The 23,689-nt window shown below is 41.2% G+C and overlaps 1 pseudogene; it reads right to left on the reverse strand.

Moving 5' to 3' along the window:
- Positions 1 to 5,342: 5,342 nt before the first annotated feature.
- LOC134066507 (transmembrane protein 245-like) lies at positions 5,343 to 17,399 on the reverse strand (annotated as a pseudogene).
- Positions 17,400 to 23,689: the final 6,290 nt, after the last annotated feature.

A 23,689-nucleotide genomic window follows, 5' to 3' on the forward strand; every position in this document is an offset into this window, starting at 1 on the left:
TGCTTTCAAAGACTTCTACACGTCACTTTATGCAACCGAACAGACTTCCGCCTCACTTAATTTCAATGATCTTTTTTTTAATGGTTTGGATATCCCTTCTATTGGAGAACTTGCTGCAGATAAATTAGATCAGCCTATCACAGCAGAGGAGCTCAATTCAGCGGCCCTGACATTGCAAAGTGGTAAATGCCCAGGACCGGACGGGTATCCCACTGAGTTCTACAAGGTGTTTTGGCCCCAGCTCTTCCCTTTGCTACTAGAAATGTATAATGAATCATTTGAAAATGGCCGTCTTCCTCCAACTCTCAATCAGGCATCTATTTCTCTTATTCTGAAAAAAGACAAGGACCCCTTAGCCTGTGCCTCTTTTCGCCCTATAAGTTTACTAAATGTTGATTTTAAAATACTGTCTAAACTTTTGGCTCTCCGTTTAGACTCTATTCTTCCAAGTATCATCTCACCAGACCAAACCGGTTTTATATGCAATAGACACTCTTTCTCTAACCTTAGACAGGTATTTAATACCATTTACAATTCCTCTATCTCTCCTACGGAAGAAGCGTTGGTATCCATGGATGCTGAAAAAGCATTTGATAGAGTGGAGTGGAACTATCTGTTCTACACTCTGGGAAAATTTGGGTTTGGGAAGAAATATATATCCTGGGTTAAACTGCTTTACTCTTCTCCATTGGCCTCAGTTAGAACCAATAACATTCAATCTGAGTACTTCCCACTCCATCGCTCTACAAGACAAGGGTGTCCTCTAAGTCCTCTTCTATTCGCAATTGCCATTGAACCTCTTGCTGTGGCACTTCGTCGTAACCCTGATATCTTTGGCATACATAGAAACGGTATTGAATTAAGGGTTTCTCTGTATGCCGATGATCTTCTACTCTTTCTTTCCAACCTCTCTGTTTCTATTCCTGCTGCCTTGGTCTGTCTTCAGTCCTTTGGTCAAATATCTGGCTATAAATTAAATCTTACCAAGAGCGAGATATTCCCTATCAATACAGCGGCTCAGACATTCCCTTTACACAACCTGCCTTTCAAAGTAGCCCATCAAAGCTTTAAATATCTTGGGATTCACGTCACTCACAAATTCAAAGACCTTTTCAAGGCAAATTTTGCTCCTTTGCTATCTAAAACTCAAGAGGACTTTGAACGTTGGTCTCTTCTCAACTTGTCTTTAGCTGGTCGTGTCAATTCTGTGAAGATGACTACTCTCCCACGTTTCTTATATCTGTTTCAGTCTGTCCCCATTTTCCTCCCTCTGTCTTTTTTCCGCAAACTGGATAGTCTGATTTCAGAATTCATTTGGAATAAAAAGGTCCCTAGATTACGTAAACAATATTTACAGAGATCCAAACCACTTGGGGGGTTGGCTCTTCCCAATATGACATTCTATTACTGGGCCGCTAATATTCGAATTCTAAAATTCTGGCTCCAATATAAATCTTTGGATCCCGCGCCCACTTGGGTAACTATGGAGGCACTTTCTACTAAACCAGTTTCTTTGGAGGCTGTAGTCCATTCTTCTTCTTTACCCTCCACTTCTCCATACAGTAAGAATGTGCTTGTGAGAACTTCTCTTAGAATTTGGGCTCAATTCAAACGCTCTTTTGGTTTACAATCTTTCTCCATTCAAGCTCCAATAGCCAATAATCATACTTTCCGTCCATCTCTTGTAGATAATGCTTTTTCAATTTGGTCTGATCAAGGCTTAGTATCATTTCAGGATTTATATATTAACAACACCTTTGCATCCTTCCAACAGCTTTCTGAACAGTTTTCACTCCCTAAACATAATTTTTTTAGATACCTACAAGTTCGTAGTTTTGCCCGCACAACCTTCTCAAACTTCCCCAATTTGCCCAACGAGCCACCTCTTGATAGGTTTTTCAAACCTAGTTATTCATTGAAAGGGTTAATTTCAGATATCTATAATCAAATTCTCTCTCTTCGTTCAGATCCACTTGACTCGATAAGGGCCTTGTGGCAAGAGGATTTGGGGGAAGAGTTATCTGATGATGTGTGGGAGGAAATTCTTAGTCGTGTGCATAAATCTTCAATATGTGCGCGCCATGGCCTTATTCAGTGCAAAATACTGCATCGCACGTATTACACTAAAGAGAGGCTAGCTAAGATCTATAAAGATGTATCTCCTGAGTGTGATCGATGTAAGCAAACCCCAGCCAATCTAATCCATATGTTATGGCTCTGCCCCTCTCTGTGTAATTACTGGACGGACATTTTTAAAACTATTTCAGACATACTTGAAGTGAGGATTGAGCCGAATGCTCTCATTGCATTGTTTGGTGTCTCCTCCTTTGTACCTTCCCTATCACAATCTAAAAGAGATGTTATTGCCTTTGTCACCTTATTAGCAAGAAGACTCATTTTGACTAAGTGGAAGTTAAGAACCCCCCCTTGTCATGCACGCTGGTTGGCGGATGTTCTTTATTTCCTTCAACTGGAAAAAATTAGACTTTCTACAAGGAGTTCTCCTCAAAAGTTTTGGAAAGTTTGGGGCCCATTTTTTCAATATTTTGAGAGTACTAGTTTTTCATATATTCCTGACTAGACTGGCCTAGACCTGGTTACATGTGGTATTTTGTTTGCTATTGGGGTGTCTGCCAATTGTATTGTATTGTATTGGAATGTTTTGCTGAATTTGGATAATGTATGTGTCTGTTTTTGTATTTAATCCTCGTTACTGACTGTGGAGGGTTGTAGTGTTTTTTGTTTTGTTTTAATTTGATTTGATTTGATTTGATTTGATTTGTTGTTTGTCTTATTTTGTATCTGTAAAGAAAAGCAAAATAAACAAACTTGGGAAAAAAAAAAAAAAGGACACGGCCCGTTCTTTTCAGCAGGCGTAGCTCACCAGTGTACCAGGGGGCTGGGCGTGCGAAAGTGACAGTTCTAGGCTTGAGTGGGTCGTGACGGTCCAGAAGGGTGGCGAGTGATGAATTGTAGAGATCCACAGACTCAGTGACTGAGTAGGGATTGGCAGTGGAGAGGTATTGGAGATCAGCAGTCAGGGTGCCTGGGTTGATGTTATTAAGGTTCCTGAAACTGATTTGTCTGCTGGGCTTAGTGAGAGGGGACAAGGTGAGTAACTCCATTGAGACGGCCTTGTGGTCAGATACACCCAGATGGTGCACTGAGGGATTGCTGATGGAGGTGCAATTTGAGATCACCAAGTCAAGGGTGTGGCCTCTGGAGTGTGTTGGGACATGGATGTGTTGAGTGAGGTTCAGACCGTCAATGAGATTGAGAAATTCAGCTACAGAGTGGGATGAAGTATTGTTAACATGAATGTTGAAATCACCAAGTATGATGATTTTCCCTGGGCTTGTGCAGAGTGTTGTGAGGAGGTCATGTATTTCAGGGATGAAGGCTGGGTTTGGTTTGGGGGGGTGGTAAATCAGTAGAACTGTGAAGGAATGTGGTGGCTTGCATTTAAATGCAAGGCATTCAAATGATGAGTGAGCAGGCAGGGACAGGGTGGACAACTCAAAATCATCCCGGTGCACTACAGCAAGGCCACCACCACGGCCTGTGGTGCGGGCCTTGCTGAGGTAGGTGTAGCCGGGGGGGCAGGCTTCATTTAAACTGGAATAAACCTCTGGTTGTTGCCAGGTCTCAACTAAGCACATGAAGTGTATTTCTTCATTTATAATGTGGTCGTGAATAAAAGATGCCTTATTATTTAGGGATTGTGCATTTGAAGAGTTATTTTCCAAAACGCGATAAACGCCATTTTTGAAAAAAAAAACGAGTTTGCCGCGTCTTTCTGCTCTATACCGAGCCTATTCACTACTCCATTAATGCCAAATCGCGATATTTCCCTGTTTAAACTGTGCTGCAAGTTGCAGTTACTCTACAAACCGCGATAGGCGCTAGACCTGTTGTTTGGCTAAGTGCTAATTTTAATTAAATAGTTTAAAAAGTATAAAAGTTTCAAAGTTGAACAATATATAGCTGAAGTCACCTAAGTGAGATCTACGCGACACAGTTTGAATGAAGTTTCAAAGTTAAACCGTTGAAGCCGCATTAAACGCACAAAAAGCGTGAGAAGAAGAATAAGAACGATAATAAGAATAGTTGGAATAACAATAGAGTGCATTTTTCATGCACTCTAATAATTGGAATAACAATAGAGTGCATTTTTCATGCACTCTAATAAGAATAAGTGGAATAACAATAGAGTGCATTTTTCATGCACTCTAATAATTCGGATAACAATAGAGTGCATTTTTCATGCACTCTAATAATTCGGATAACAATAGAGTGCATTTTTCATGCACTCTAATAAGTGGAATAACAATAGAGTGCATTTTTCATGCACTCTAATAATTTGGATAACAATAGAGTGCATTTTTCATGCACTCTAATAATAATAATAAGAAGCGACCGGATTTCAATAGAGGGGATGCATCCCCTCTAAAAACATATTTTAGGGTGCAGCTTTAATGATTTAGTTGACGGGAGCGTGCCACGATTCCAATAGCTACAACTCCCATGATTTCCGCATGACTCTATCTAACCTACCAACATGACCACTCCCCCCCTCCCCCAATCTAATCTAAAATCATGACCACATTCTCTTCCAGTCTGGCCTACAAACACTACCACTTTCTCACAGTCAAACCAATCCAGTCATACAACACACATGTGGCCCCTGTTCATAATCAAGTCAAGTCAAGTTTATTTATATTGCACATCACAGGGGTCATTCATTTTGCCTTGCAGAAAAACCCCAAACAGCAATAGCAAATAAAAGCAATAGGGCAATAGTTTAAAAAGTAAAGACCATAATAAAAAAACAGAGAGTTTGGTCAACTAGGGAATCAAATGTTCTGAGCTATCCCATTATGCGATTGGTTCCGCGGTGGTCAAGTGGTTTGTGGATGCCATGTTGACTATCAACATTTATCAGATCAATTGACATAGTGCAGGGAGTGGTAAACATATAATAAAGTATGATTAAGCCATATGAGTTACTGAGAAAATGCCTATGTTGCGCGTTAATGTGTACCATGCAGTCAAAAAAGTTCTAACACTGCTTTGAAATGAATGAAGTTTGAAGTTAGCCAAGCCAGTCTTGACTTGAATTTAAGCTTGCCATAAGTGTGGGAATCCCTGCTCTATAACATCTAACAGAGCGGGAGGAGGAGGAAGAGGGGGGTTGGGGCTTGTCTTCTGTAGGTGCCTCAGCACAGCTCCTGCTGAGCAGCGAGAGAGCCCTCAGGGGTGGTACACCGTGATGGCGTTGGAGAAGGGTGAGAGGGAGAGATAGAGATGACCACAGACTCGCTGCAGACAAGTCACTCATTTCTTTACTTCCCTTCCTTCAGCACCAACGGCATGTCCATGAATGGCCTGAGAGAGAGAGATGAAAGGAAAAGAGTCAGGCATTTACTGTCATGTACTGCCATTTACTGCCATGTCATACAGATAGCAAGAGGCTGGCGGACCACTGTTGGCCCACTGGCGGTCCGCTGGCGTTTTGCTCATCGGTTCTCTGGCAGTCCACTGGTGGGTTGCTGACAAACGGCCAATATTGGGAAGGCCCATTCATGTCAATGGAACTTTCTGCAGCACTCTGAAGAGTCTTATAATAAATCAAAATAATATCCTATATGATTAGGAAGTCATAGAAGACTAGATTCAGGCTGTTTGCGAAGGTAAACATGAATGTGTTTGAGCAAAGATCCTGCTTGAAACCTCTCTGGTTTGAATGCATGCTCAGATGTAGTGTGAGTGTGTGTGTGTGTGTGTGTGTATATGTGTGTGTGTGTGTGTGTATGTGTGTGTGTGTGTGTCTACCTCAGCTGACTTTGACTCTGTGTCTGAGTGGCCTGTGTGCAGCTGGGCCTTGTAGATTTTGTATGCTGCCACCAGGATGCAGAGCAGGAGTGGGCCGATGATTGCCCCCTCCAGGCCCAGATAGTATGTGCCGCCTGCCACCGCCAGACCCGTCAGGTAAGGATGCCCTCCACTACACACACACACACACACACACACACACTCACACACACACACACACACACACACACACACACACACACACACACACACACACACACACACACACACACACACACACACACACACACACACACACACACACACACACACACACACACACACACACATTTACCATGACATACTAAGCACTTGAATGCAGCTTGGCCTACCAGATCAATCCATAGGTATTTCATCCAATTAGCGTCCACCCCATCATCAATATGCTGCTCTCTCTGCTGCTAAACACATAACTTAACATGTGGCATTGTGGCTGCAACTAGCAAGGACAGGGTGGATGATGAAAATGACATAAAACACTTTAGTGATTGGTATTATTAAAGTGGAGATATAATGGGCCAAAGTCAAGTTTCCTTACTTTATGTGAGCGGTTTAGTTATCATTCTTGGTGTGAACTGCACTTTAGACCGTCTATTTCATCTTTCTGTCACACGCACGCGCACACGCACATGCACACGCGCACGCACACACACACACACACACACACACACACACACACACACAGACACACACACACACACACACACACACACGAACCCGGAGACGTTGGAGATGTCAGAGTAGATGGCAGTGTCCACACAGTATGTGGGCAGCAGGTGGATGACCAGCAGGAGCAGCGCTCTGAACCCCTCCCCCTGGGCCAGCCACAGGTCCAGCACCGCCGGCAGAGCTGCCCAGTACGTCCCCAAAAACGGCACCACGCCCAGGATAGCAGCCATGGCTAACCCAGAGAGAGAGAGAGAGAGAGAGAGAGAGAGAGAGAGAGAGAGAGAGAGAGAGAGAGAGAGAGAGAGAGAGAGAGAGAGAGAGAGAGAGAGAGAGAGAGAGAGAGAGAGAGAGAGAGAGAGAGAGAGAGAGAGAGAGAGAGATTTGGTAACACTTGGTAAGACACATATTCACCATTAACTAGCTGCTTACTAACATGTATATTAGTAGCATATTAGCCATTTGTTAGTCATCATAAGTCACTAATTAATACCTTATTCTGCAAGACCTTAATCTACCCTTACTAGACCCTTAATTAAGAGTTTCCCCTATGTAAGCTGCCAATTACCCCTTACTCATAGTTATCAAATAAGATGTTGCATATTAATTATGACCTAAATATGCATGGCTCAGTATGAGGCTTGTAAGGTGGTAGTACCACAAGAACAGTTATTCACCCCTAATAATACTTGATGGTCTATTCAAATGTTCCCTTTTCTAATTGGGTTTTTGTTCACATCTAATTCACAATTAATTTAGCCCTTTCACAAATGTACACATTTTGTTCATGTTCTCGCATATTTGCAACATTAAGTAGACTTTGATGATGTGTTCACTAATTTTACTTTACAGACAATTGTAAATAGTCTACTGTCGTGCAGTTAATGAGATAGTTGGGAAGAGTTGGGAAGTTCTGTAGGCATCAGCCTGACCCACCTGAGGGGATGAAGACGATGTTGATGCCAAAAATGGTGTGTGTGAGCCAAGTGTATAGACCGTAGAAGCCTGCCATCTTCAGTGATGCATGAAACACTCCCCTGCAGAGACCCCCCCCCCCACACACACACACACACATACACATACACATATACAAAAACACACAGAATCAGAAGCTCTTAAGTGCTAAGAACTTTTTAGGAGCACTCTTAGCACTTAATAGCTTCTTAACGAATCTGGAAAAGACGGCCATTGTGCGTGTCTGTGGAGGTGTACTTCAGGACACACCTAATAGCCTCCTCCACTGATTGGCTGATGATTTTGTCAGTCACAACCTGGGACAGAGGGGTGTGGTTGATCAGCCATTCAACTGGCTTATAATCTTCACTCGAGCTCAGTAGGTAGAAGAGTGTGGTCAGGAAGATCACCTGCACAGGCACAAACAGAAACAGTGACAGAAAGAGACAGACAGAGACAGATCTGTTTAGCCAATTACAACAACAAACAACTTAGGGCCAAATGTACAACAGTTTTGCGCATGAGTGCATGTAAAAAATAATGGCGAGGTAAGAACAGTGCCGTAAATGTCTTTATTATTATTATTATTATTATTATTATAGGAAACATAATCACAAAAGCAGAATTACCAGAGACAAAACAAAGTTGAATAGCGCCGTGCCGCTGTGAAATAGGACCGTTAACAGAGTGGTCACTGTAGAGATGAGAAGTCTCCCATTTCGGCTCATCATTATCCATAAAGACTCCAAAATCTGCCAAACATTCAACACATACGACAGATTAAAATACACATGATTCACAAATTTTAGGATTAAGAGCACTGTTTCTAAACACACTCTCACAAACAAAAGACCACCAGACCCAAATATGCTAAAGGAGGTAAAATCAAAGATGCTTTATTGATATGAATGAGTGAAGGCATTACTAGCGAAGCTTTACTTAAAGCAACACTAAAGTACTGGGCTAAAGACCACTGGGCTCGTACAGCGGTAACGACATGAAGGGAGACCACACGGATGCTACATTTAACAATTAATGTTTATTAAATAAATAAGGGAGAATCAGTAAGCGTAGTGATTAACCAAATGTGCAGCGTTCATCAGTATCGAATGGAGTGTAGTGTAAGCAAAAGGTATGTGCGGAGCGAGGCTGTAGAACCCTTAAGAACAGAGACCCACTTTAACACTTTGAAGCCGAACTGTTTTTGGAAGCTATGTCCCAGAGTGCCGGTAATCTAGATCACTTTTGACCATTTTTGTAGAGCCACAGAGTATTCTATGTTATAGTTATGGAGACATACTATGGCTCAATAGAGAGATGAGACTCATCTTCATCAAAATTCCTGTTCTTTTATAAAATCTGTGCTGGTTAAGCCTCCCACTGTAGTGCGGTTACAGCCGATAGAGGGCCGCAAAGTGAATGCAGAAGTGCCGTTCACCCTGTTACGGATTGATGAACTACTGAAATAATTTTGGAAACATAATTTTAAGGTACACAAAACGCTTTAGTGTTGCTAATAAGAAACTGTGGCAACTGAAGATGTAGTGTGAACACCTCCACTCTCACTCACCGGGGTCTCAATGTTCTCCTGGTCTGTTATGTTGCTGTTCTGCCTCTGCATAAGCCCCTTTAGGTGGCGCTGGTGTCCAGTGTGTGTGACATTCTGCAACACAAATCCACAAGATGAGTGTGTGTGTTTTACATAGAGCTGATATGAGGGTGTCTGTATGTCAGAGAGAGAGAGAGAGAGAGAGAGAGAGAGAGAGAGCAGAGTAGTAGAAAGCTTCACCTCGACAAACCAAGAGTGGTACAATCTGTCCCAGACTTCCAGCACCTGGTCCTCTATGACTGTCGTGTGATTCAACTTGTCCCCCAACATTTTGTGTAGCTGCTCAGAATCATACAAGTAGACATGAGTGCACATCACAACCTCATATGAATGAGGAGAATGCAGACACGTGCCATACATACCCCTTTTTAAGATCACAAACTTTATCACCAAAGCACAAATTTGTCACCTTATGTGTTATCCATTCTCGACCGTGGTGGTGGTCGCGTGGTGGTGGTCGCAGCCGAGTTAATGGCTTTCTGGACAACTTGTGCCTCTGGAAGCCAACTGCATGTGCACATAGACACAAACACACAGACAAACAGACACACAAACATTAAATATGAAAAGAAGTGAGATTTATTATTTCCTTTTCATGATTTAAGTGAAATACTTTGTAATGTGTACAACAAAATGTTGGCAGTGTGTAGCCTATAGTCTAGGTGTCCTTTATTTCTGGTTGTCCTTTATTATTCCCTTATTTTGTATTTTATTAAAGTGTCCCAACACTGTTCAACATTTCCTGTAACCGGCATATCAGTAGGCTGCCAAAACCAGAAGATTTTCGGTTTGGGATTTAATTTACTTTGTACATTTGGACTGTATGGTAATACTGGCATATGTTGGGACTGATGGGCACTGATATCTAGGGGTATTTGATGGCTCACTATTAAGTTTCATGTAGTTGAAAGAGTGTCAGGATTTTCACCGGTTGTTCAAATGTATGACAACCTAGGAAGAACAGTATTTAGGCGGAGGTCTGCGCTCTCCGAGTGCTTTTCTAGTTTCCCTCTAATTTCATGTTTTGTGGTTTAGTAAAAAAGTGTATCTTCCTTTTCCACAGTATTTACGCTTATCTTATGTGATATAACTGAAGAGAAATATGCTGCAAGCAGCAATGAGGGGGCCAAGCAGTTAGGCCGGAATAACCATGGCAACTCAATGCTGTTACCTCAATGCTGCAATCAGACATATGGCTGTCAGAGCAAGTTTCATGTAGGCTGGGTGGACCCTGCCTGAACTTCCGGGGAATTTGAATTTCGCCTGGCAGCTCAGGCTGGAAACCAGCAGATCTTTTCCCTCTGTTTACTGCCAGAACCTTTGGCTCCAATCAGAAACAGCCATACTCTAGTTCTGGCACGCTATTGGCCGGTGACGGGACGATAGCGAAACTTAAGCGACGCGAAATGCAGTAGAAACAAAGCACAGCCTCGCCAAACTAATGTTCAATCTTAAAAGATTGAGCTTAATATGGTGAAAACCAGACTAAATTTCATGTCTAGCATGTCAAAAGTTACAAGCCAACTTGCATTTTTGACAATTACAGAAATCCTAGAGGTCAAAGGTCACCAGATTTCTTGAGTCCTTCCGATGGGGTCTTGAGTCCATGTACCAAGGTTGGTTTTGATACATGCAAGGGTTGCTGATATATGAGCTCACTTCCTGTTTGGCGGCTTTAAGGACAAATGTTTTTAGTTCCGAGGAGAAAAAGCACGACCTGTGTGAGGCTTGGACTGAAGATGATCTGTGTCAAATTTGGTGGAAATCAGAGAAAATTTGTGACCAGATACAGTATACCTTTTAAGTGTTTTTGATGAAATCCAAAATGGTGGAAAATCCATCATGGCGATGTGAACGCATGTCAAAACATTGACCTGTTGGTGGCGCTAGAGCGTTCGAGCTGCCAACATGAAATTTGGTGAAATTAATCATGGGAATGTTCCCAATCGGTGTGCCAAATTTCCTAACTGTTTACCTGATGGTTCTATAGGCTGCCATAGACTAGCCTGGAGACCAGACTCTCTTCTTCGCAGAGAAGTACGTAGTCAGGCAGAGCCAGGCTAGCCATAGACTTCAATGGCAGAATAAAAATAAGATAGAAAACGTAGAAACACAGTGGGTGCCTTCGCAGTTTCACAGCTTGCCCCCCCCAAAAAAAAACTCAATTGGAATGACTGTTTGAACACAATAAGGTCGTGCTTCGTTCAAAACTAGATTGATTCATGTAATTGTAAAGTAATGTGGTTTGATAAAATGGACAGCCCTGACTTTTCCTTTTTTACAGTGTACTGCAGTAATAGTGCTAGTGACTGATTGGGCATTTTGAAGAGTTCTTACTTTGCCCACTCTGGGTGGTTGGAGATCGTCTCATTGATCAGATTACTTGAGATCTCAATGATTTGAACACTCTCATGGTGCACCTACACATCAAAGGTCAGACAGTCAGAATGGTTTGAGGTTGTAAATGACTTAATGCAGTACGGTAAGCCTGTGGGGACACAATTACCATGGCTGTGAGCAGCATGGCCATCAGGAGAGTTCCAGCAACAAGCAGACAGATGATGAAGATGCTAATAAGTTTTTCCCGGCAACGTTTCAGCCACTCGATAATCTGTAGAGAGGAATAGAGAGAGGACACATACAGTGAAGGAGAGGATTGGAAAGGAGAGAGCAAAAAGTGGGGCACTGAATTAGACATTTTAGACAACTTTTTAAATATCTGTGTGTATGTGCGCCCAAGTGAAATAAGAGACCTACACTATATTGCCAAAAGTATTGGGTCACCTGCCTTGACCCCTACATGAGCTTCAGTCACATTCTTAATCCATATGGTTTATTATGACGTTGGTCCACTCTTTGCCGCTACGACAGCTTCAACGCTTCTTGGAAGACTTTCCACAAGGTTTAGGAGTGTGTTTATGGGAATTTTTGAGCATTCTTTCAGAAGTGCATTGGTGAGGTCACACAGTGATATTGGACGAGGTGACTGGCTCTCAGTCTGTGCTAATTCATTCCAAAGGTGTTCTGTTGGGTTGAGGTCAGGACTCTGTGCAGGTCAGTCAAGTTCATCCACACCAAGCTCTGACATTTTTTTCTATCCCAGTCTGCCATTCTCATGTGGCAGACTGGGATAAAGGTGGCAGGGAGTAGGGTGGCATGCCTGTCACAGAGGGCTGTCCAGATACATTTACTAGTTTGTTTACTATTTCCTAAATTGTATCCCTTCATTCTTTGTCTTCAGTATTGCTCTACAAAAATACAGTATATACTGTAGCCTACACCAACACAACCTTGACGCAACGTATTACCTTGGTGTCAAAGTAGAGCAGTTTCTCAAGGAGGGCCCTGATTGGTCCAGGGAGCAGCACTTTGTGTGTCTCTCCAATGAATAGTTGAAGTCTGACCCCCCAGAAAGACAGACTGCTCTCTAGAAAACCCGTCAGACCAGAGACTATTCCTTTTTTCAGAAACTTCACTAGAACATACACACATACACATGCAGATTCAGGTTAGGGACCAAAAATGAATCATCATGAATGGTCTGGTCAAAACCAGAAACATCTTAATAAACAACACAAACTTTTAGACTCTCTGTATTCTCCCTCAGAGAACCGTGGCTATGTACATAACGTTTGGTGTCAAACGCACACATACAGTTCATCACAGACTGTTCTCTGGGATTTTGCAGAAACCATCCAATGTAATGCAGATATAAACTTAATAAAAGCTTAAAGAGAGACAAAAACAGACTGTACCAGCTAGAAGAAAGAGGAGCAGCAGCAGTATGATCGAGGGGTTGAGGAATATCTGTACCACAACGAAGGCCCATCCCAGTAGCACAAAGTAGATGTCACTGGCCCATTCCTTCTCACGCATTGAGTCCTGTATGATGTTGGATATCTGCTTGTAAATGTTATCAAATAAATCTGAGAGAGAGAGCGAGAGAGTGAGACATTGAGGGAGTCAGGGACATATAAACCATCCACAAGGAATGCATCTGAAGTGTTTGAACTCTTGAATCTCGAGGCTGCTTACTTCTACCAAGTTGTGTCCCAATGAAGAGCAGTACCACTGCTAATGCAAACACAGGAACTCTCCACGACCCTGCCAAAGACACTGAGATAGGGGTGTGTGTGTAGGGAAGGGGGTTGAAAGGAGGGAGATAAGAAGGAGAGAGATATGTAAAAAACCCTGCCTGATCTGCCACATATACTGCACACATAGTGCAGTAACATTGTACCTTATGGCCTGTGCAGACAACAAGATTTTTTGTCTTTCACGATTATATTTTACGATTGGCCATGTCAGACTAGGCGATCAGAGAACCACAAAATCTTGCCGCGTCTTGGTCGCAAGAGTGTCCACATTACAAGATCATCTATGATCTATCATAGCCTTCTCGTCGTGTGTCGTCACAGTGTTAGTGTCAACACGGGAGTCATAGGAGATTCCCAAACAATTCTGACATGCTAGACTTTTGGTCGTAAGTTAACGTCGAAGAATGTCGCAGACAATAAATCGCGGGTCGTTGAACATGTCACATTACAAGACGTACAAGACGTTCCCGACTTTGAATCTTCGGACACGACGATGGAAATTTGTCAGCCACGACACAATCGTGGCAAAATCAGGCTGAATCGTGTAGCCTAGGCCATTAGAGTACAGTATGTTTGTGTGTGAATGGGAATGTGTATAATAATGGTCCAGGTTCGCCTCTCACCAAGGTAGAATATGAGAGCAATCCACACAGGAACAGACATGGTCTGCAGATGATCCTTCATCCCTGGAGTCCACTTGAAGGCCACTGCAATAACCACCACGTAGCTGATCACTAAGGTGCCCACCTGATTCACAGAGAACACCACTCTTACAGTAGCCTATATTCAGCTCTCGTGCTTCTCAGGTACCATTTCAACCTATTCAATGACAAAATAGATGTACCGCTAAGCAGTACATAATATGGGCGTCGCTCAGTCCGCACATTCTCTCTGCAAAAAAAATCACGCTTGTCAATTTGTTCCCATCTCCTACTCCATTCCCTACTGCAACTTTTATGGATGTACTGTATGTGTGTGTGTGTATGCATCTGCTTGCCTGTATTTGTGTGTATGTGTTTTATGTGTCTGTGCGTGTCTGTGTGTGTATGTTCACTTGTCAGTGTGTGTGTGTGTGTGTGTGTTTTTATGTCTGTGTCCATGTTTGAGTGTGTGTGTGTGGGGGGGGGGGGGTGCATGCATGTGGGTGAAGTTTGTGCATGTGTGCGTGTATGTGTGTGTGTGCAGGTGCAGGTGTGTCTGCATATGCTTGCCTGTCTGCTCTGTGTGTCTTTGTGTGTGTGTGTGAGTGCATGTGTGTAAGTGTGTGCATACCTGTGTGTATGTATGTGTGTGTGTGTGTGTGTGTGTGTTAGGGTTGGGTATCGTTGAATTTGAACGATTCCGATTCCGATTCCTTGTTTCGGTTCCGGTTCCTAACGATTCTCGATTCCGATTCTTGTAAAAGGCAGGGTCAAAAAAGTTTGGATATTTTAAATGAGCTAGCTAACCAACGGTCTTTCTGAATGACATTTACTAAATTTCTCACAGGGCTGTTTTCAACTACAATATAAATATCAAATCTGTCTTGTTGTCTCAGCTCGGTTATGCAAACACCTTCTTCGTTGGTGTTTAGCGGCTTCTTCTTCCGGTTCGCGGACTGGGAATCGATACTAGGAATTGAAATTTAAACTTTTGAACGATTCCGGGAGAATTGGAAAGCTAGTCCCGGTTCCCATCGATTCTCGATTCTCGATACCCAACCCTAGTGTGTGTATGTGTGTGTGTGTTTATGTGTATGTGTTTCTGTGCTTGTCTGTGTGGGTGTGGGTGTGCGTGTGCCTGTATGTATCTTTATATGTGTGTGTGCATGTGTGTAGTGCACAGTTACTAAATGTACATATTCATTTATTGTATGAACCAATGTACACAAAACTTGGTTCATTCAGAGGTTCATTCAGATGGTGTTATAATGATCCTACATTTAACATTTTTTACAGTTTTGACCATGTCAGCCAGAGATACATGCAATTACAACTTTTCATTTTTAACTGGCACTATACATGAAATGAGTGGTTTCAGTGGTGGGTACATACGAAAAAAAAGGGATCCTCCTTGACCTTGACCTACAGTACGATCGATTTTGCATTATGATGTGTACTCGTTTTGAACACATTGCTCCCAAGATATATTTAGAAAAAAATGTAGATGTCTCGGTCACTTTTTTGGAGGGTGTGCTAACTGACACCCTTCATTTACAGCAACTGTGCTAAGCTAAAGCTAAAAACGCTGCTCCCACAGCAAGACAATGCCCGGACGGATTTTAACCAGGTTTTTGTCACTGTTCTAACTCGGGGTGACCGAGACTGGCTTAATTTCATTTTTGGGTGGCGTATTCCTTTAAGTTAAATCCACAGTTTGGCAAATGGGCAAAACAAAAAAATGAAACCTAGTCCCTTTATGTACAGTATGTTATCATTGACCCAGTAAGATCTTAATTAATTTAACTCCTCTAAATGACTACATGCAGAGACTATAAGATGCACAAATTCAAATTAAAGTAGACATAACCACTGCCAGGAAGGAGTTGTGTGGAAATAGGCTGGACACGTCCACTGAAATGTTTTAACACTGTCAAAAAATCTGTTTATAATCCTCACCACATTTATAGTTATTCATTTAGCAGTTCATTTTTATCCAGTTTTATCCAGGGCCATTCTCATCAGAGCAACTCAGTACAGTGGCGAACAGGTGCAAACAACCTGCAATTTGAGAGAGCAAGAGACTGTACTGTATATCTTGTGACCAGATATACAGTCTCTTGCTCTCTCTCTGTCACACACACACACACACACACACACACACACACACGAAGGCTGTGGTTCCCTGACTGCTTTCATTTTGTGCATAATGTCACATAGTCTGTGCATGTAGTCACGTAACTCTGGCAATCATACACTGTAGTTTCATGCCCCTTCCTGTCAAGGGTTTTCGGCTTTGAGCGTAGTTTCATTTTTCTACCCTCACATGTCATGCTGAGGTGTCACCTTTACATTATTCAAAGTGTTGCCCTGAAGCTACTCTATTGATGTTGTCTATGTGAAGAGATCAAACTCCCAATAGACTTGCCTAAAATTGGATTAGGAAAATTAAATATTTTGAATACCAGTGTTGGTTTTTATAGGCTGTATTGTAATATGCTATAATTAATAAATGTAATTCATGTTAAGTATCAATGCTATAACTGCCCCCAGCATTTTGGGGGGTTCAGAATCATTTTTCTGTCATATAGGGCCCACATTTTCCAGCAGCTCCCCAGTCTTCTGGACAACTTTCAAGTCAGCAGTCTTTCGCACGATGGTGGTGGTGTTTACTGAACCAGACTAAAGCCTACCTTACACTGACCAAATGTGGGAAAGATTCTTGAAAGATTGTAGTCTTTTATAATGCCCCTCATTCAAACTTTACTCAAAAGACAACAGTCTTTCAAGAATCTTTCGCAAATATTGTCAGTGTAAAGTAGGCTTAAGACAAAGGCTCAGGACACAGACAATTCTGTATTATGACATTTTTATTCTAATATGTTTAAAAACTGATTTTCGGTTTTCACGAGCAGGTGCAAAGATTTAAACAACCCTATGCCTTGAAACATATCACTTTATATCCAATTAATCCAGAATATTTGAAATATTCACATTTGAAAATAGATTACTAGACTCTTTTTTCCACCTGAAATTGTGTGCCATGATGCTAATGGTCACTTTGTAAACTCTTACCAGGACGGCGCTGAACCAATCCAGCGCATGAGAGATGACAGTCGAGACATATCCGAGGATCACCTGCATTCCATCGAGACTCAAGCGCAGGTATGGCCCATGCTGTAACACAGCTGCTGCAAGTAGGACCAGTAACACTATCAACTTTTTCAACTCCATCCATGGTTCCAGCCTGTCAACAACATAACTGACGCACCAAACCGGAACTAACAACGCCCCCAGTACCAACGGAGTTTTCGTCTTTTCAAGTCCATCAAGCCCAGAGCCGCAGTCACGGGCAAGAGAGAGCTTAACTTGGCGCAGTAATGTCCCACACAGCACAGCCCAAAACAGCGGACGAATGAACGCCACCAAGATGAAGTTAACTCGCACCGCAGCTCCGCAACAGATGGCAACCAAAAGCTTCATCCCGATGTCGAGGACGAAAGAATAGATTTTTTTGTCTAATTTTTCTGACTTTTCTGATTGGTGACCCTCCGCGTCGGCCATGTTCGTAGTCAAGTTGATAGCGCCTAGACCAACACCACGGCCTCACAGCTACAGTCCATAGATATACCAACTTTGTTACCGCCACTATGCTGCATACCAACAGCCAAGTGCGATTTGTGTTAAAAAAAACAGAGGGGGGCTTTTGAAAAATGAACGTAAAATTCAAAGTGTTAATATTTGCATGTATTTATAACCGTTATAACATAATAGCCAAGTAATTTCACGCTTAAAAATAGCCTAAATTCATTTGGACAACTTTACATACGTTTTAGTTGTGTGACAGCGATAGGGGTCCGTGTATGCTTCGTTCATTTGATAGGCTATTTAATTGAGAATCAAAAATCAAAAAATACAAAAATGACTTGTTATTTCATTATGTGTTTATGAATGTGATACGAAGATGCAATAAGTGCTTTGTTTTTCAGACTTTCGATTTCGTGGTCAGATCAAAAGTAGAACATTTGAAAAAATGACTTAGGGACAAAATTGATTTTGATATTTATTTTTTTCCGATTGCTGTGACCCCGGAAATTATTTATTGACTTCCAATTGCCAGCTGCTGCTTCTGTCAGACCAGTAGGCCAGTCAATCTAGCGTTTGACCCATAACTAATTGCAATAGTAATCATTCCAAGTTTTTTGTGACCCCTAGGTATATCTAATTAACATATAAAAAATCTACCCATTTATATTTAGTGGAGCATACTTTTTTTCAATGTCAAAGGTAGCAATTTCCAATGCATTTTTTGCCATTGGGATTTACTACTGGTGAAATGGTTAACAGTTTAAACTATAGATATCAAATTGAAACTTTCACAGTTGTTTACTCACATTAAGGCAAAGATTTTTTTGTATTGCAAGTTTTCTGAAATGTGATGTTTAGATATGCAAATGAGATCAGTTTTACTTAAAAATGTAACAATTTGCATATATTTCTAGAAAACTGAATCTGAACAATAGGTACAGTCAGCTTCAAAATAATTGCTACATTTTGCTTCTATATTGTATACCAAAAGCCTATATGCAAAGGGAATATTAGATATTACTTCATATCACTTCAGAAAGGAGGAAATCAAGTTGAGTCAAAATCAATGCGTTTCAATGGAAGTACATTATAGAACAAATGATTGTCAATGATATGGTATGATGGAAGTATCTCAGTGCATGCCAACTCACTTGATATGTTGTCTAAAGGTCAATATCTTCCTTATGTGACTTGGCATGTGACTTGAGATACTTCCATCATACCATATCATTGACAATCATTTGTTCTATAATGTACTTCCATTGAAACGCATTGATTTTGACGTGACTTGATTTCCTCATTTCTGAGGTGATATGAAGTGATATCTAATATTCCCTTTGCATAGGCTTTTGGTATCCAATATAGAGGCAAAATGCAGCAATTATTTTGAAGTTGACTGTATATTGTTCAGATTTAGTTTTCTAGAAATATATGCAAATGATTGCATATTTAAGTAAAACTGGTCTCATTTGCATATCTAAACATCACATTTCAGAAAACTTGCAATAAAAAAAACCTTTGCCTTAATGTGAGTAAACAACTGTGAAAGTTTCAATCTGATATCTATAGTTTAAAATTTTACCCATTTCACCTGTAGTAAATCCCAATGGCAAAATGCATTGGAAATTGCTACCTTTGACCTTGAATAAAAGTATGTTCCACTAAATATAAATGGGTAGATTTTTAATATATGATGCAGGAGGGTTTAAGGATCGATAAAAAGTATGAACCATTACTATTGCAATTAGTTTAAGTTTTGGCCCTTTTTTGAGCTAGATTGACTGGCCTACAGTCCGAATATAATTTTACCATAGGCTACACAATTTAACCTAAAGACTGGTTAGCCTAGGCTATAGGCTATTTAAACGTCCCCTCAGCTGACAATCTAGGTTTTTCTAATTTGAATTGTTTGCTCTGCTTGTGAATGAAGTTGTGGTCCACTTTTTGCTAAAATAGCAGCCTATATTTCACATGTCTTCGTCTGAGTGGTTGTAGTGTAGGCTAGTGATGGCACAGAAAACTCCTGCAGCTGTTGTGAGCAACGCGAGCATGCGCAAAGAAACCAGTAGTTGGGGAAAAGCAGACACAAATCTTTTACTGATGCGTAACACCGGAAAACATAACACCGGGGCAATGCTACAGCGGACTTAAACTGCCACCTCGTGGCGATAAGTTGTAATACAATTCTATGTGCGTGAATTAAGTGGCCACTTCTAGGGAATTTCAATGTGCAAAAGAACCGCACTCACTAGTTCGTTGTCTTTTTATTCTTTATTGTAGCACCATGCCTAAAAAACAAACGCATTTCGGCGTCAAGCCGTCTTCAGTGTGTCAACCCACTGTAGCCAACTTCCATGCAATAACATGGCCTGATAGCCTAGGCTACAGACTAATCATTAGGCTACTTCTATAATCATGGAGCAACGATTTGGGCGAATGCAATGTTCAAGAAAACAGGCACGAGAAGGGAGATGATTTTCTGACGGTTCAACAATGAAACTGAGTTGCGCAAAGGCCCAAGTTTATATGAAATATAAAACAACAAAATATGAAATAGAGCTATGACAACCATCACCTTTATGTGTGTATGTGTGTGTGTGTGTGTGTGTGTGTGTGTGTGTGTGTGTGTGTGTGTGTGTGTGTGTGTGGAGGGTCAATCACATTCTATCAAAGCCACTGATGTGAATGATCACACAATGTTCAATATTACTGATGGCGTCAAGTGGGGGGCCCAGTATCAAATCAAATTTTAAAAATCACAAAAGTGTCGAAATCGAGATTCTTCTCTTGGTATTGGTATTGAAACAATGATTTTGGTATTGTGACAACAGGAGTTGGGGATGTGTCCCCACCAAAGCTGAGACCAAACCTACGCCATTGACAATAAGTTAAAGAGAGAGTAGATCCAAAAAGGACCATGGGGCAGGAATTGAACCCAGTTGAAATTGAACTATTGAAAAAAATAATTTCAACATGGTCTATATTATAGTATTTAAAGATAAACTTCAAATGTGCTTAAAACAAATACTAACGAGTAACAAGTTCCTCAGGTGCCGGATTAAGGGCTGCCCACTGTTGCCGGTGTGTATGTGTGCGCTGTCCGACATTGTTTTCTTGCATACTAAAGCGCATCATAGCATCCTGTTCTGTCCACTTCAGAGGGGGCTGGGGAGTTTGGTGAAGTCTACGTGCATAATATAGCATAACACAGTATCCAGTTCCTCTTCAGGTTGCTGTGGTCTGGCGGGGTTTATTTCAGTTCAGTCCCAGAGACAGGTGACAGAGTAGACTTATTACACTTTGTTCATGCAAAGATTAAATTAGCCAATAAAATCCTATATTTAAAACTATACGCCCATAGCAGTTGTCAAAATCGAAATGGAGAAGAGATTTAAAAAGCACTATATATCAGTAGTCCCCAAACTTTTCCCCAAGCTCATTATGCCTTGCTCTAAGAGAGGGCCAGAGACTTGGTGTATGTCAGTAACTGTAAATAGCTTAGTGCTGTGAACAACAGACTACTTCCGTTAAGGATTCCCAGGAGACTGAAAGACTGGGGTGCACTAAACTTAGTGGGCATGTAGCCCCATGTAGATACAGTAACATGCCGCTATTGTTGTCGCCATCGGGACCCCCCGAAAGGAGTGAGGGCAGAAACAGTTTTCGGTGAATGTCTGGAGAACTGTAGGGCCTAGGATGACCACATTTTTTTTCGTATGTTGGTGTTTTTTCCAGGGATCCTAGCCTGTTTGATTTGCATTGAGCTCAATGAGCATCAAACAGGCTAATAGGCTCACTGTAAAAAAAAAAACATGCCAATCTCTAGCTATGGTGAAGGGTATGTGATGATGCAGGGCTATTTTAATTCCAAAGGCCAAGGGAACTTTATCAGGACAGGATAAAAGTCAGTGTAAGCAAACATGAATTTAAAATCTACAATACAAATTGTCATTATATTTGTAAATATAATGTAAAGTTTAGATATATTTAATAATAAGAGAAATACCTTCCACTTTCAGGTTGTTTGTTGGTTCCTTTTTCTGGTGCTGGTGTAACAACTGTATCTGCCCTGATCTTGTATGTTGACCGCAGTTGATCAGTTAAAAAATAAAGTTTACATCACATGAACCTTTACTTGGCTGAAGTGCAGTGATGATAGATGTGTTTGAAGAGACATTGAGCAGGATGAGGTCACATTTTCTGTCATTAACGATTCAGCAGCGAACCAAGTTGAAACATGTACAGTAGTAACCGGCAGAATCTTGACTGTTTGAGGAAAGAGATGGTAGAGGAAATTATAGGGCCAACTCCAACTGCTTACAGGTTTCTTAATGAACATTTGAGAAGATATGACCGCAGTGTATGTTGCTAGGACTCAGACATACTTTCATGTTATTATCTATACTGCACAACCTCATGATAGAGGATGGAACTGCAGCGAGTATGCAACAGTAGCTGTGCAGGTGAATAAGTATACATACTTTTTTTTGATCCCGTGAGGGAAATTCGGTCTCTGCATTTATCCCAATTCGTAAATACACAGGAGGTGAAGTCATATTTGATGTTTAGGTTGTACTCACCTGCATCCAATGGTTTGTCCAGTGTGTCTCCAATCACAACTTTGTGTGTGTGTGTGTGTGTGTGTGTGTGTGTGTGTGTGTGTGCGTGTGTGTGTGTGTGTGTGTGTGTGTGTGTGTGTGTGGCTGTGTCTACACTGTACATTACAATATATCTGTTTTATTATTTTTGACCTGCATACCTTTGTAATTAACATACCTTCAGGATGAATTTGACCAAAGTGACTCATGATTTATGTCCAAGTGTTGTAAACTCTTTAACGTGAGAAAGAGGAAATCAGCTTTCAGATGTCCATTTCAGATGCTGAGTCAGGATTCAAAGACACCATATTGTGTGGCGCCATCTCACCACATCACCACTCTCTCTTTTCCTCTCCTTTCATCAGCATTTGGTTGGTTTTGTTGCACCACTTGCACCACATTTTGCTTTATATACACTATATTGAGATAATTACTTGATATGTGTCTATTTACGTTTCCATAGCTACACTATGTCTTGAGAATAAGACACTGTTACATTTGTACCGATGTTGCAATTGTACCAGTTCTCCCCCTAAGGCTCATGCAAAACCACAAGATTGTTAATAAGCAACCTCACGAGATTATACACCATGAAATTATGTTCTACACCATTTCTTTTAATCTCTCCTGCCCTCCTTTTACAACAGTGTATTGGAGTTGCTCATTGACAGTTTCCATTAGCAAGGATTTGCATCACTGTAATAGAATTCAGTAGAAATGTGTGCACACTTTCAAGTTTGACAGTTTTAGATCTGACCACTAGAGGGCAATAAGAGGGTTTTGGAAATGATTGCTTCAGGAATGATCAGCTTTAAGGTTCTTTGTTACGCCTGGATGTTAAAATGCCTAGGGGCATAACTAGTTCACTTAACGTAAAAGAGAGGAGTTAACACAAACAAGGAAGTAAATGATTGAACTTTTATTTTGATTTACCAATAAACCGGTCTCAAACGGACAATAACAAATCTAAAGTATGAAGAAGTCTATAGGCCTAAACCAAATCAGTAACAAACAAACACACAGCCTCCCCTCTGTGAGTACTGTAGTTTTGCTGAACCCGGCACACCCTGGGCACAATAGGCCAACAGGCTGTTTGCTACATCGTAGCCACTGAGTGCCACTCTCTCCACTGGAGTAGGCTGATACAGTATATATAAGCGGCATATACAGTACAGTGTATAAGCGACATTGGCAAAGAACACTGACAACACAAGTACTCACAAAGTATCTCTTAAAGAGACCCTATGCAACTTTTTCATAGTCATAAAATCGCTTAGAAATCGTTGTTTTGCTTGACTGACCAGTTTTATCAAAAACAGTAAATATTCCTCCCGCTCCCAGTGTCCCTATATACGCTATTGCAACCTTGCAGTTTGTTCAGGAGGCGATCGCTCCTTGTTTACATCTGGAAGGCTGAGACGCGTAAGGAACAAGAAGAGCCACGCTTGCAATTTAGATATTTATATATAGCCAATATAATTATAAATATACATGCTAAAGCTGTCGAGGAAGCTCTGCAGAGAAATATGCAAGCATAAAACGAGCGAAAATGAAATACGAAACCGAAACCGGAGATGAAATCGCCAATCCTGCATAGTTTCTCTTTAACCCAGAAAACACTATGCATTGTCGAAAAATAGACAAAGCAGAGTTACATGTAGACATACA

This window comes from Sardina pilchardus, chromosome 19 (assembly GCF_963854185.1).
Source record: "Sardina pilchardus chromosome 19, fSarPil1.1, whole genome shotgun sequence".
NCBI lineage: Eukaryota > Metazoa > Chordata > Actinopteri > Clupeiformes > Clupeidae > Sardina > Sardina pilchardus.